We start from the raw sequence: 14,864 nt of genomic DNA on the forward strand, positions 1-14,864 counted from the left end.
ACAAGAGGACAGAGATAGCAGAAGTTGCAGGTAGGTAAATCCTGAAGGAAATGAACTGAGCTCAGCAGTCATTTCCTGGCTGGAAATTATTTTTCTCAGAAGGCATTGGGAAGCCAAATATCACTAAGGAAAAAAGGTCATTTTCTGGAATTTTACCCCTTAAAAATAAAGTAGCTACCAAAAATTGCTATACTGGAGGAGAAAATCAGGCCAAAGCTACAAGCTGCAATTGTGCTAGGAGCTGGAAACAACAGAAGCTAGAAGAACTTTAGAAACTTTTTAAGTCGCACGGGAGGATTCAATATAAATTTATAATAGTTTACAGTTTAATAATAACTTTCCATGAGCTTTCACATAAATGATCTTATTTGATCTCCATCACAAAACTGTGAAACAGGCAACATTTTATTTTCTCTATTTTATAAAGAGAAACCAAGACACAAAGAATAAATATTTATCCAAAATCACAAAAAATATTTCAGGAAATTATAAACTGAAAATAAACCAATAATGATTATAAGTCTAGCCTTGTTTTCACTGAATGAAGTTATAAATCATAACAGAAAAATGGAAGGCTGCCAAGCCATTACTTGATTTATGTATCAATTGGTAAAAGTGATCTAGGACACTATTTATGTCTAAAATCTAATTTTGTTAAACTTGTAGTTACTCATCTTACCAACAGTCTAAAATACAATATCAATTAAAGTTACTGTGCTCTTTCTTCCACTCTAGAGGACAGGCTATGTCTACCTGAGTATAATAGTTAATAGGGTACTATGGATTTCCTGCATTAATTGCACAGACTTAAAAGATCTTTCTACCACCCTTTTCCACACCATTTCACAATTTAATAGCTGCATAGCTTTGGATACATTAACTAATCTTGACATAATTTTCTAATGTTTAAATTAGAGAACATATTACCTACTACAAAATGTGGATATGAATAATAAGAAAGATTAGATATTAAAAGTGAATACAATGCATACTACACCATAGTGATTATACCGTTTAACCTTAACTGGCGTATTTTGAAAGCTCTGCCCTAATTCAGTTACACAAATGGTGAATCAATTAGATAAAGTATAAAAGGATAATATAGAATAATGGAAATTTTAAATTGATAATTTGAAACATTAATGTAGAAAAAACAGAATCCCAAAGCAGGAAAGAGAAGACAAATCAAAAACTCTAATGTCAAAATACTTTGAGAAATAAAAGGAGAATTATACAATGTCAAATAAGTCATTTCATCTTATTAATAATTTTTTCTGATACTTTCAGTCAGAATTTCCAGATATTTGATGAGATAATAAAAATACATAAGGAACCAGATGTCAATGGTAGTTTACTCATGATTTACACAGACAACAATCTAAGGTCTTTACCCAAACCTTCGTCATCCTGCATTCCTCTTTTTCTCACAACTTCCATCTAATTGTCAGCAAATTCTATCAGGAATAACTTCACAGTGTAGCCATAATAGTGCCATGCCCATCTCAGCACCTTCATGTCTAAAAACCTCATCCAAGCCACCATCCTCTCTGCCACCTGTGGGCTTCTGGGTACCTACTCAACTCTACCTGCCCTGGCCTCATTGCTCTTCATCAAATCTCTGGGCTCTGAGCTTCAAGGCTTTTGACTTGCCTTTGCCTAATCTTACACTACTCTTCCATAGGTGGTTAGATAGTACTTTCCCTCTCCTTTTCAGATCCGTGCTTCTCTGTGAGGCCTCCTTGAACCCCCTATTTGAAATTGCTGTGCCACACATTCTGACAACAATCTATGTAACCCCATCTCCAGAGCTATTAGACTATTAGTATCATATTTATATAGTTACTTTATTTTCTTTCCTTGAAAAGGTGTAAAGTTCTGTGAGGTCAGGAATTTTTGTATGTATTTTTTTATTTATTTTTTTTTAGACAAAGTCTCCCTCTGTTGCCCAGGCTAGAGTGCCATGGTATCAGCCTAGCTCACAGCAACTTCAGACTCCTGGGCTCAAGCAAAACTCCTGCCTCAGCCTCTGCCTCAGTCAATATCTGAGACTACAGGTGCTCGCCACCACGCCTGGCTAATTTTTTCTATTTTTTTGGTCGAGATGGGGTCTCACTCTTGCTCAGGCTGGTCTTGAACTCTGGACCTTGAGCAATACTCCTGCCTGGGCCTCCCAGAGTGCTAGGATTACAGGCGTGAGCGACCATGCTGGCCTTTTGTCTGTTTTTTAACTGATGTATCCCCAAGGCATAGAATAGCCATTGCCGCATAGTAGATGATCTATAAATATTTTTTGGAATAAATTCTTCTTTTAAAACTCATTTGAAAAAATAAATTTATGAAATAATGTAGATCTTGCACACATAATGGTTGATTTTCCTAGTACATTTTCATATGAAACAACTGCCATGTCATTAGGCATTTTGTAAAAATGATCTTAAAAGGAGTCTTGACAGGAAAAAAATGATTTTTAAGTAAATTATTTTTCTCAATACATAGAATATGTTTATATTTTTGTCTTCTATAAGACAGTACTGGCCTCAGATGGTAGATAACTCCTTTTTATTTCTGTTTTACTTGGACTTTAGAAAGCATTTTCCTCTTATCTCAACATTGCATATAGTCTTAAACTAATAAACACTATTTAAACTATAAAATTATTAGGTTGGTATACAGTTATCTGTGAGGACATAAAAAGTAAATACCAATGAATCAATGCCTCAACCTAAGGGCATAAATAACAATATTTCATAGAGGCTGTTTGATGTTTTCAATAACTAGATTAGACATCATACACATTCAGGTTTCAGAGCTAGGAGCAATAGATGGCAGAAAACATGTTCAAAATTCAAATTGGTCTTGGCTATCTGGAAAAGGAACATAAATAAATGTAATGGAATTAAGTTACAAGGTCATTGTAATACATCTTAGGGGAAAAAAAGAACTGAGCAAAAGAGGACAGAAATGTAATTCAACAAAAGCAGCAAAATTGTTTAATCTATACTGCACTATTTATTAGGCACTATCCCAGATACAGATTAGAATTCAAAATGAGTAAGCCATGGCACCTACCCTTAAGAGTTTATTTTTCATTGCAGGGAGGAAGAAATAACAAAATAAAATGCAAAATGCAAGTTAAAAATGTCTAAAGTGCTGAAAGACAGGTGTAACAATAGGAATGCGGTGGGGGGAAAAATTATGAATGAGAGAGTAATAATATGTGATCTTCCTCTTAGCCCCAGTACAAGCAACCATATATTAATAGTTATCATCCCTATATCCTATTCCAAACCACCAAGAAAAGCAAACATATTGTATCCACCCCTATCCAACTCTGCTCCAATCAGCAATGGATGGGAAAGGAAGAATAACACAAAGTAGCATCCTAACTGAGGTAAGCTCCAGACAGATGAGTGTGCAATACCTCCAAGACTATTGAAGCTGGAAAAAGTGCTTCTGAACATTCTCTATGAATGCTGAAGAGAAGGGATCAATAAGTGAAAGAACTCAAGTCACTTGCTTGATTTTTCTCTCCTACTGAACACTTAAAAATTATATTCATGCTTATTCCGTCAGTAGCCTAGTTCATTTCTGCTATCCACTCTTACAAATCAGCACACTCCTGAGGATATTCTTGGCTTTTGAGAATGCTAAGACGTTGTGCCTGAACCATAGAGAATGTTGAAGGAGAAAAACAAAATTACAAATTTCAAGAAAGTTGCTGGAAACTTGAGACCAACGTCAGTTCTGTTATTGAGCTAATTACTCAGTGAGAGAAGCTCAATGACCATGATTCCTGGTTTTGATAGGAAATTCAATGTTATCTGTAAAAGTAGATTTTACTTGACACCAAGAAATATTTTTCCTATAAGATGAAACAAATTCAAGAGACATCCAAAATAAACGGTGGCGCTAACAGAAAGTGGAGCAAGTAGAAAATGTTAGAAAAGTGTCTCTGACAGAAAGATCTAGAGTCAATGGTTGGCAAGTAGACATAAAGCAGATACAGGGTAGAAGTGCCAGGTTCTAGTACCTGCTTCAAATTCCCCTGTTAGCCTCAAGCAAGCCACCTAGAAGTCTCAGGTGTGATGTTTGCCATTCTTCCCTATCATGAGGAAATGACTAGATAGTACCTCAGTGTCTCTGCCAGAACTGTTGTTTCTATGAAGAAAAATTAATTGTGCCCTGTTTTAGAGTAATAATTTATTGTTTATTATAATTTTAGTTTTTTACTTTATAATCAGAAAGTTAATTTTATGGTTTCAAAAAAAAATCTCACAAGTGCATTTTCCATAAGTCCTTTGAAGACATTTGTGTTTGGACAGTTAACAAGTCACTAGGGAGTTCGTGGGTAAGAAAAAGCACAACCCTTACAGTGAGCCCATGTTTTTACAAAGAATGCCTGCCGCTTAAAGGTCACAGGCTGTGAAGCTGTGGTTAGTGAAAGAAATTAGTCATGAAAACACAGCAGAGCCCAGCAGGGATTTATTATGCATGAACAACTTCCATTTTTTGTTTATTTAAAATAGGCTAGATTGTGAAAGTGTTGAAATTTCCTCGTGGCACGTAACTTTAGGGGAGTGCCCTCTACTCCTCCCCTGCACATCATGTTGATTAAGATTAGTTTGAAGATACGATCACTCTCCAAAGCTAAGAGTAAAGCAAGGATTTCAACACATAGGAAATTCCAAATGTGTAAACAGAAAAGTTACCACACCCATTACTGAATATTCAGTTTGTTTTTCAGCACACATGTACATCTGAGTTTTAAGATAAAAGTGGATATGCCTCCCCAAACATAAATGAGAAATGCTGACTTTGGTTGAAATAGGCCTACTCAGAATTATAAATTCTAAATTGGAGAACTTAGAACATGTACGGTATTCTTCGAGGGAATAATTTTGAAGCTCCTGTAATACTTTTAAGATTAATAAGCTTTGAAGGAATTTAATAAAGGGTTTAAAATTTTTAGAACAGGTTTGAGATAACTCTCTTGAATTTGTAGTCCATTATATCCCTCTTCAACACTCTGCGTGGTTTAAATATAACATTTTGTTTCCAAGAGTGCATGTGTGCATCTCAGCTTTTATATTTCAATACTATCACAGTAGTACAGTCAGGGAATGAATACCTGACTTTAGAGTCTTTTGTTAAGGTTTTGATATCACATTATCGTCTCAAATCACAGTTCCATTGTGTATTATATAAAATAAATTATTTCTTAACTAGTATTAACTGGTAGAGAAGATAATAAGAATTCATAAAAAGAGTTTTTTTTAAAAGGAAAATCTGGTTCATTAATTTCAAATATGCTAAGTAATCTAAGCTAGGAAAAAACATACAGTTGTACCATAAAAGCATAGGAAATTAAGATAATATAAAACCCTCTTTCTTATAATACCAAAATACTTATACATAAAAACTCACAGAGAACACTACTGACATAACTAAACAAAGATTTTAGCATGAGGTCAGAACTCATCAGAAGTTTGATCCACTGGGATCAATGATAAGAGTTTTAAAAGTCTAGCATATGATCACTAGCATATGATAAGAATTTTAAAAATCTAGCCTATATTTCCGTTAGATGGAGTGAGTGTGTTGTAGTCAACGTGTTTTGTCAGATAGCACCCCTCCCATCACCAAATTGCTCTCACGTAGGTGTCTTCTGTTAAAATATGGAGATATTCTAAAGATTCCTTTTTAATTTTAGGGTGCAAATCCTCTAAAGGTGATAGCATTAAATATGAAACATCTTGTGGAAATAAATTTATATAAATCTGTCCCTTTGAGTCAAAGGTAAGATACCAGGCAGATGTGGAAGAGTCGGAAAAGGAGGAGGATTGAAGTGGGGAAAAGTTTAGTAAAGGAAATTGAGATACATAAGCTTATAATACAAGATAATTCATTATAATATTTATTCTCTAATTGAGACCTAGTAGAATACATCAATAAATTATGATATATTAATGAGGTAAATATAGCAATGAGAAAGATTAAGCAATATATTTGAATATCAAAGAGAAAATGTGGAATAAAAGAAGCTAGAAACAAAAATGTATTTACTCTCTGATTTTACTCATATGAAGACCAAAAGGAGGTGAAATTAGTCTGTAGTGACAGAATTCAGAGATTTATGATTAACTTTGGGAGGACGAATGATGACCGGAAGGGCACAGTACTGGTCACATTCTATATATCTGTATCTGTAGTCTGTTCTTTAGAGCATAACAGAGGCTTAATATTTGTTATATAAATGAATGTTCAAAGTAAATATTTCCAAAATTATTTCTGATATAAAATTGAGACTCAAGAAAATGAGCTATAAAGATTCTCTTTTCTCATTTTCCCCTTTTTTCTCTTTCTCTCTCTCTCTGCATGAAATCAATCTGTGAGAAATCAGTTATTACATTTCAATAAAATAAAGCTTTGGGGCCTTATTTTAGAGGCTCTGCCTGAATAAATTCTGTTAATGATGAAAAAGCTTTGCTGAGATGTCATGAATCAAGTGAATAAAGGTCAGTTTTCACCAAAGTTGTCATCACTAGTCAGTCTTACTGCAACAATTTCCATGAGAATAACACTTAAGGGAGGAAAAAAGAAAATAATGAGATCTCAGAACAATGGATCTTATGCAGGAAATGGCATTCTTCCACTGCAAAACTTGTAGTAAAGACTAAGTCACTTCTTTAGGATCATTACCCTTTAATATATAATCCCTCCCTCCCTCCTTGCCTTCCCCCCACCCTCTCTCTCTCTCTTCCTCTTTCTCCCTATCTCTCTCCACCTCTCTCACATAAACACAAACACACAGAGACACACACACACTCCAAATGCCTATTTTTAATTCCACATCCCTCTTTTTTGCATGTTACAAATATTGCATATGTACTCTTGAAAAGGGTAGAAGCTAATCATTAAATGATTTATTATATTATATACTTATGTTTAAAGGACATGTGAGATAAATCACATTAATGACTCTGAATTTCAATATTTTATACATATATGGTTTATATATGTATATATATATGCACTACCCTGTTTAAAGGTACCCATATATGCACTACCCTGTTTAAAGGGTAGTGCATATTATTATACATACTAAATCTGATGAATTTCTAAGAGAGATACTAATTAATAATGACCATAGAAAGGTGGAGTTGAAGCCTCCCTGCCTCAGATGATTTAGATAGTACTCAGTCTAATTTCTGAAGTTATTTATCCAATTAACCTGAAGAGTGTCTGTAATTACTACTCCTTTTATCTCAACACCTTGGGTTGTGGCATTAGAAACCCTAGAAAATTAGAAAACCCTGTTAAAATGCAATTGGATCACTTGAAAGAGAACACATATTTAGCCATAAGTATCCATTCACCCATTAGTATGGATAAATTAATCATAAATTTCCTATTTATACTCTAGAAGAAAAAAAAAATCTGTAAAATAAAACCAGTGCATTTTGCTGCAAAGAAAAATTCAAAGAAATATGTGGCTTCTTTGCTGGAGGAATAGCCTGGGAACTGGTGTGGATGTTGGATCCCAAGGGAAGAACAGTATAGAATATCAAAATACAAGCTGCTTCCATTATTGTACCTGGATTTTTAACTTTTCTCAAATTAGTTTTTCTATGACATTGGACTCATTTATGCATAGGTAGAAAAGCAGTCTTGAGTGCTTATATACAAAAGTCCACATGTAAAGGTTGAAGTATCCTCAAATATAGTTTAATACTTCAACACATCATCATGCCACCTTGTAAATATGCATACGACCTCTGCTTTTTCTTGACCAGATAGCACATTTTCTGATCTTTATGGCAGTCTGGTAGAGTGAAATCATTTCTCTGTCAGGATTAACTTTTTTGGACTCTGGAGTGTTTGGGGTTGACATTTTAAAAATAGGTTTATATTCCTGGGAGCTGAAGAAATTAAAAAGAAAAATGACAGTCACATTCCAACAGGAGCATATTTAGAATAACTCACATGTAATGACCTCAAGTAAAGCTTTTGAGTAACCTCCTTGGCAGATTGTGTGCTGTACCAGTGTGAAGACCTCCACATAGCTCACATCTGTCTTGCCTTATGGAAAGTAAATGATCACGACCATCCTTGAGAAAGTGGTGGAGCACTATGTTGAACTATACAGTATCTGGAGTCACTGCCCAGGCTCACTGTCCAAACCTGTCGCCTATTAGCTTTGTGACTTTGGGCAAATTACTTAACCTCTTAATTTCCTCAGGGATCTAAAGAACCATGCCCATTGTTAAAACTCTGAATCCATTCAGGTGGAACCTAATAGGAGCTTTGAATGGACCAAATGGCTGGGGAGTAGAGCTCATGAAAACTTAAATGTGCTGTTCTCAAAACCTGACAGATAACAATCCTAAATGGAAAGGGTCTGAGGAAGAAGAAAAATAAATATAGCAGATTAGAGAATTATATTATAAAAAGAATAATAGGTATAGTTATGGCACATGGAACTGCGAAAAATTCAATAGATACATTTATTAAATTTTATAGACAACTGTACTTCCAATAGAACCACCAGTTGAGACAATAATAAACTGTGACTTAAAATATTTAAGAATAAAAGCGACTAACCCTTGGGCAGCCAACCTTCTAAGAGTAAGAAGCAGGCTGAGAAAGCTGGTCAGTCTCCAAAGAGCATGTGATGCTGCATAGTCACTTCACATGTAGCCAAAGATGATAATAAAAATAAATTGCCAAAGGATAATAATGAACAAAAATGCCACTCCCAAGGAGTGGCAGAACCAAAAACTGAATAAGAGACACTCCCCATTCCTGGGCGGTCAAGCTACTAAAGTATCTGCCCAACAAGATTTCAGAATTTTGAAGGACTGATGTCTGCTATTTCTCTGATTCTTCCCCATTCCCACTAGGAGCATTTGTTGTGTTTCCCTGTCCCTATCCACCATTATATGCCAGGGTACTGTGGGAGGCACAACTTGTCTTTTTAGTCCAAAGTTCTCTGGTTTAAAGCAGCCATACTTGACCATGATTTTCAGATTACTGCCTAGTCAGCATTACCCCCTTATGTAGAGATCCTGGAATTTGATCTTGATATTGTGACTGAATGGAGATTTTGCCTTTTTTTGTCAATTTATTTTTAATTTTTAATGGACAAATATGATTGTATATATTTACCACTTAACAACATGTTGTTTTGACATAGGTATACATTGTATCCCAAAATTTTAATTTTTCTTAGAAGCTAAAATTTTATTATTGGCAACTATCACTGACACCAACAGTTAATTCCCTTGAAATGACAAGACACATACCATTCATTTTCAAGAAAATCTCTGTCAAAAGCTCAAGTCTAAATCATCAAAGTTTTGTCACTCATTTTTTCAGGAAAATATAATGTTTCATAAAAAGTGTCTACTTTAGCTCACAAGTTAATCACACCAATGCTTTTCCTCAAGACAACCTTTGAGGTTTATTATGCAGTGAAAATGATTTATGTGTATTTTCAATTTCATCACAAAGAATGCTGAAAAGAGATAATGGAGAATTAAGATTTAATAAAATTTAAAAATTCTGATGTTTCATTAAGGACATTCTGAAGTGAAATTGGTTTATTTATTTATTGTCCTGCTTTCTGTATTGTCTAGACTTAATTATTTCATCTTAACTAAGAACCCTAAAGCATACTAGTCTGATTCTTAAAACCTTGCCTCCCTCTTGAAAACATGGTGATTTGCACATTAGGGATGATCATAAAAGACCACAAAAGACCAAACATCTTTAAGGAAATACTGTCCATGAATATGTAGCCTTCAGATGACTGAAGCTACCCTTGGTTACGAGGAGGAGCTTGCTGTCACGTTAGTTGGCTTGTTATTGTTACATACCCTTTGGGCAGTTATCCCTATCATGGGAATTACCCAATTAGAATATGTGGTATAAAATTTGTCCCGTGATTTTAGCTTCTGATGTTATTAATGATATCAACTCAGACACAGCAGATATTCAGATCAGTGTGAACTCGTTGTTGTTTTTGATGATAGAACTGTCCTAGACTTTTTTTGTGGGCCAAGGTAGTATTTGCTATTATCTGGATTAAGGCCTTAGGTGAAGTAGCAAGGTCAGTACAGAAAATTAAGCAGAAACCATCTAGATTTGTAAGGTAGACACTGAGTGTTTATGGCATTTGTTCAGCTGATTGGATCAATGTCTCAGCGGGCCATGACTGAAGTCAACACTGCAGGTTGTTCTCAAACTACTGCTTGGCATCATGTTGGCGGAAGCTTAAGTTATGAGACAGATTAAAGAGAATTTTTTTTCCCATCTTTCTGTTAATCAGATTAATTATTATGCCCACCAGAATATCAGATTTATGGGGAAATTTACCAGAAGGCATAAAAACAATAGGGTATAAAAATAAGGGAAGCAACAGTTGAAAACAATTACCGATGGCTCTTTCACTTTTCCTCACATTTTCTAAATGTGAGATATTAATGTGCCTTTGTTCCAGATGATCTTTTTTCTCTCTGGTGGTTTTAAGATGTTTTCCTTTGAGATTTGGTACAGACATGTTTGTTCCCTTCCTGTGGTTGTTTATATGCATGTGTGTGTGTGATTGTGCTGCTTGAGTATTATTTGACTTCCTATATCAGAATATTAGAATCTTGGCCTGATGGAGTGGCTCATGCCTATAATCCCAGCATTTTGGGAGGTCAAAGGGGAGGATTGATTGAGGCCAGGAGTTCATGACAAGCCTGAGCAAAATAGTGAGACCACATCTCTACAAACAATACAAAAATTAGCCAGGCATGGTGGTATGCACCTGTAGTCTCAGCTACTTGAATGGCTGAGACAGGAAGATCACTTGAGCCCAGGAGTTTGAAGGTTGTACCACTGTACGCCAGTCCTGGCAACAGGGGAAAACCCTGTTTCAAAAAAAAAAAAAGAAAAAGAAAGAAAGAAAGAAACATTGATTAGATATTAAAATTTTTCACTCTATTCTCCATGTAACTTATTTTCTTCTACATATTATCTGTGGTAGGCAGAATTCTATGACAGCCCCCAAATCCCTGTCCCCAGAGACTATACACACCCTATATAATCTCATGGGATAATCACTCTCATGATTAGGTTATGTTATATGACGCAGTTGACCTTAGCAAGAGAGATTAACCTGAGTGAAACTGACCTAATCAGATAAATCCTTAAAAGGGAATAGGTTCTTCCTGAAAAAGAGAAAAGAAGCTTAAAAGAGGTTGAACATGAGGGAGACTCTCTGTTGCTGGCTTTGAAAATAGAGACTACCAGGGGACAAGATGTGCATATGGCTTTTAGGACCTGAGAGAAACCCAAACTTTGTGTAATCCTTTTTTAATCATAAAGGTTGAATTCTTAATGTTAATTATTATATTTTTTCTTTTCAAAAGTTATGTATATAAGACACATACAAACATATATATTTCAATTTATGTGTGTTTTACGCCTTAATGATATTTTAAATTCCTTTAAAAATTATCTTTAAACATACATCTTCATCTATGGAACTGTTGAGACCTAAATTAGAGATTGGTTCTTCCAGAGAAGAATAACTTGTCCTTCTGTCTAGTATCCAGGGGGGAATTATCAGAATGAGAGCCAATTAGACAATTATTGCCTTAAAGATTTTAGGGCCACCTAGGTGCTGTCAATCTTGACTGGAATCTTGAATGAAGATTGGCTTATGGTTATACATTCTCAGGGGATTCTATTGCTTGTCAAGCAATGAAGTATTTGAGAAAGGCAGTCTTTATCACTGCCCTGATGGCAGGGACAGGGAATAGGTAATGAAGATGCAATCCTAGTTCATCCTTACAAAGAGGATACAGCCTTTTAGACTCCAAGCTTCATGCAACAAGGTCTATTTGATTCCTCACCTATGATTTTCCCTGTCCCATAAGGATTGAACAACTCGAACAACTTGAAGGCTATGAAAACACAGGCTTAGTATCAACAAAGCTGGAAGGGTGAGAATAACCAAAATCAGGAACATAAACAATTACCCTGAATGAATATAGATTCATTGCTTTGTTCATCACTGAAGGTTCTCTTTCCTTCAGTTGCAAACTTCTGAGGATTGCTCACTTTTCCTTCAGTTTCTATTCTTTAATAGTATAATATTTTATCTAGTGCTTTAGTTCTTTTCAGAGACAGGTTATTATGTTTAATCCATCATATTGACAGAAATGGAAGTTTCATTCTGCTCACTGATACGCTTTCTAAAAAATAAAACTGTTTCTTTGAATATTGTCACTATATTTCTAGGTTTTAGCAAATCCAAAAGAGAATCATTTGTAAGACTTTTATTTCATTACAGCAATTCATAAACTATGTATACCAAATATTAACTTTGTACTATTACAATGCCTTGTAAAATGATACCGCTTCTCTAAGCAATATATTTTAGGCACTACATGAAAGTAATAATTATATCAAGTACACAGACAAAAATAGTGACACTAAAATCCCTACTAAAACTAGTCATTGGTTAAAGATATTCTTATATGTAAAGATGGTAGAATAGTACATATCAAATTGGTATTGCTGTATCTTAAAAGGGAAAGTATAAAATATTTTTAATAAGAATGAAATTGAATTTAAATATGATCTTTATGAGCAAATGCAATTGTGGTTATCTTTAATTTCAGAAATGTTTGTTTAATCACACTGCAAGCATTACTTAAAATCTGAAATATGAAAGAAATGTTAATAGCCAATATTGTTAATACATTATGTTAAGGCATTCATTCATTTGAGTATAGCTTAGCATTTATTGCTTATTGTAGAATATTGATAAAGTAATTAAATTATTACCTACAAGGTGGCAGTTTTTTTCTCCTTTTTTTAGGGAGGTGTCCTCTAATTTGTAGGCAATTTAAAAATTAGCCGATATTTTTTAACAATTAGTAATGAAAATGCAAAACTATAGTCAAAACACAATGCGCCCTATATAATTTTTGGAAAAGTACTATTTGTATATTCTTCATATGTTAGTAAGTTAATAATTTTATTACTTCTAGGTGCTGAATTTATTGATGGAGTCTTGTCCAATTTGCAGACAAATTAGAAAAGAATGAATAATTAACATTTTGATAAGAAGTAAATAAATATGAAACTGTAATTAAAATACCTGGGCTCTAATTTTACCTAATTTCTATGAAAAATATGTTTTATGTATATTCTCCCATCTAAGTACTAACCAGGCCCAACCCTGCTTAGCTTCCAAATTAGGGTGGTATGGCCATAGACTTTTTTATATATTCTCTATAGGAATGTTGTCTATGATATTTGAATGACTATATATATTTTTACTATTGAATTTTATTAAGCCGATTTTTATTACCCTAGGGACAAAAAATGAGGAAAATTATTGGAAGCCACATTAAAATGAAAAAAAAAAAGAATAAATTTTTCTTATTCTTGACCAGATCAGCCAAAATATCGACATCTAAATTTGCTAGAGCAGGGCCATTAAGTGAGAGAAATTCTGAAGCAAGAATATATTCATGGTCTTGAAACATTACCTTTCCTGTTCAATGAGAAGTAAGAAACCAGAGGATTGGTAACAGTCCATGAACTAAGAATTGTGTTATATGCTGAGTGTTCTGAAAAGTGGTCCAAAGAGAAGAGCTACAATAATCTACCATAGGTTAAAAGTATTGTTCAAAATTTTAGAAAGAAATAATGATGGAAAAAATAGAGTCCAGCTGCTCTTAGCCTTCATGGTATTCTTAAGCTGCAGTAGTGTCTAGAAGACCCTTTCTGAATAGCTCGGCCTCTGCTGATAGAACACTAAGCCTGAAAGAAAGAAGAGTTCCAAGATTGTCTTGGTAATTAATCTGCTGAGGTAAAGACAGAAAAATGGAAAGGGTAAAAGAGAGGATTAGGACCCTTCCTAAGATAAGAAAAATTAAAGAGTTAAACAGTTGCTTTGAATTGATTATTTTTAGTTAGGAGGTCACACTTAAAAATAAGTATTTTATAAGTATTTTATTTTTTTGTCAGAACTAAAGAACTTTCCTTGTAATTATTTAGATTGGGGTAATTTCTATATTCCATTTCAGTTTCTTTCTGCATATAGCCTAAGTAGATGGTAGATACAATGGTAGCTAGCTAGATACAGATAGAGACAGAGAGAGAAGTACAAAGATGCATAAATACATAGATAAATTATACATATGCACACACACTTATGAAGAGAGAGTAGAATAATTGAAAGGTTAAAAAGCGATATAAGAAGATTCTATGATAAAACCTTAAAATTTCAAAAGGAAATAAAATGAAAGACTAGGTACAGAGGCTTTCAAAGGTATAGGGCAAATTTCATTCTTAATATTAAATTCCATCTGTCTTTTCTTCTCCACTCCCTCTCTGGGGTAGTCTGAGAATCTTCCACATATTAAAAAGGCTGATTCTGACAGCATATCTGTATTTTATTTCCTCATGGTCTAGTGGTTTAAATTTACTCTGATACCCTGCATTTGACTTTCATAACGTAGAATAAATCTATTTCCTGAATTATTTACCCATGATTCTTTAACTAATACCATATAATTTGGGGATATTCAAGAGGTTTAATCCACAAATATAATAAAAATTAAATCAAATGAAGGAACCTCTCTTATCACATATAATATCATCTTGTTACAGTCTTGAAAAATAATGACATCTGATGACAGATTTCTAAACATAAGTATTTTGGAAACATCAGTGCAGTAATAGCATTAGCATTCTAAAGTTGCATATCAAAAGAAAGGCATCAACTGCCAAAGGGTATTTAAATACCTAACCACATAGCTAAAGTTATAATATTTTATCCACATGTTGCATTCCATTGACTT

This window comes from Microcebus murinus, chromosome 9 (genome assembly GCF_040939455.1).
Source record: "Microcebus murinus isolate Inina chromosome 9, M.murinus_Inina_mat1.0, whole genome shotgun sequence".
Lineage (NCBI taxonomy): Eukaryota > Metazoa > Chordata > Mammalia > Primates > Cheirogaleidae > Microcebus > Microcebus murinus.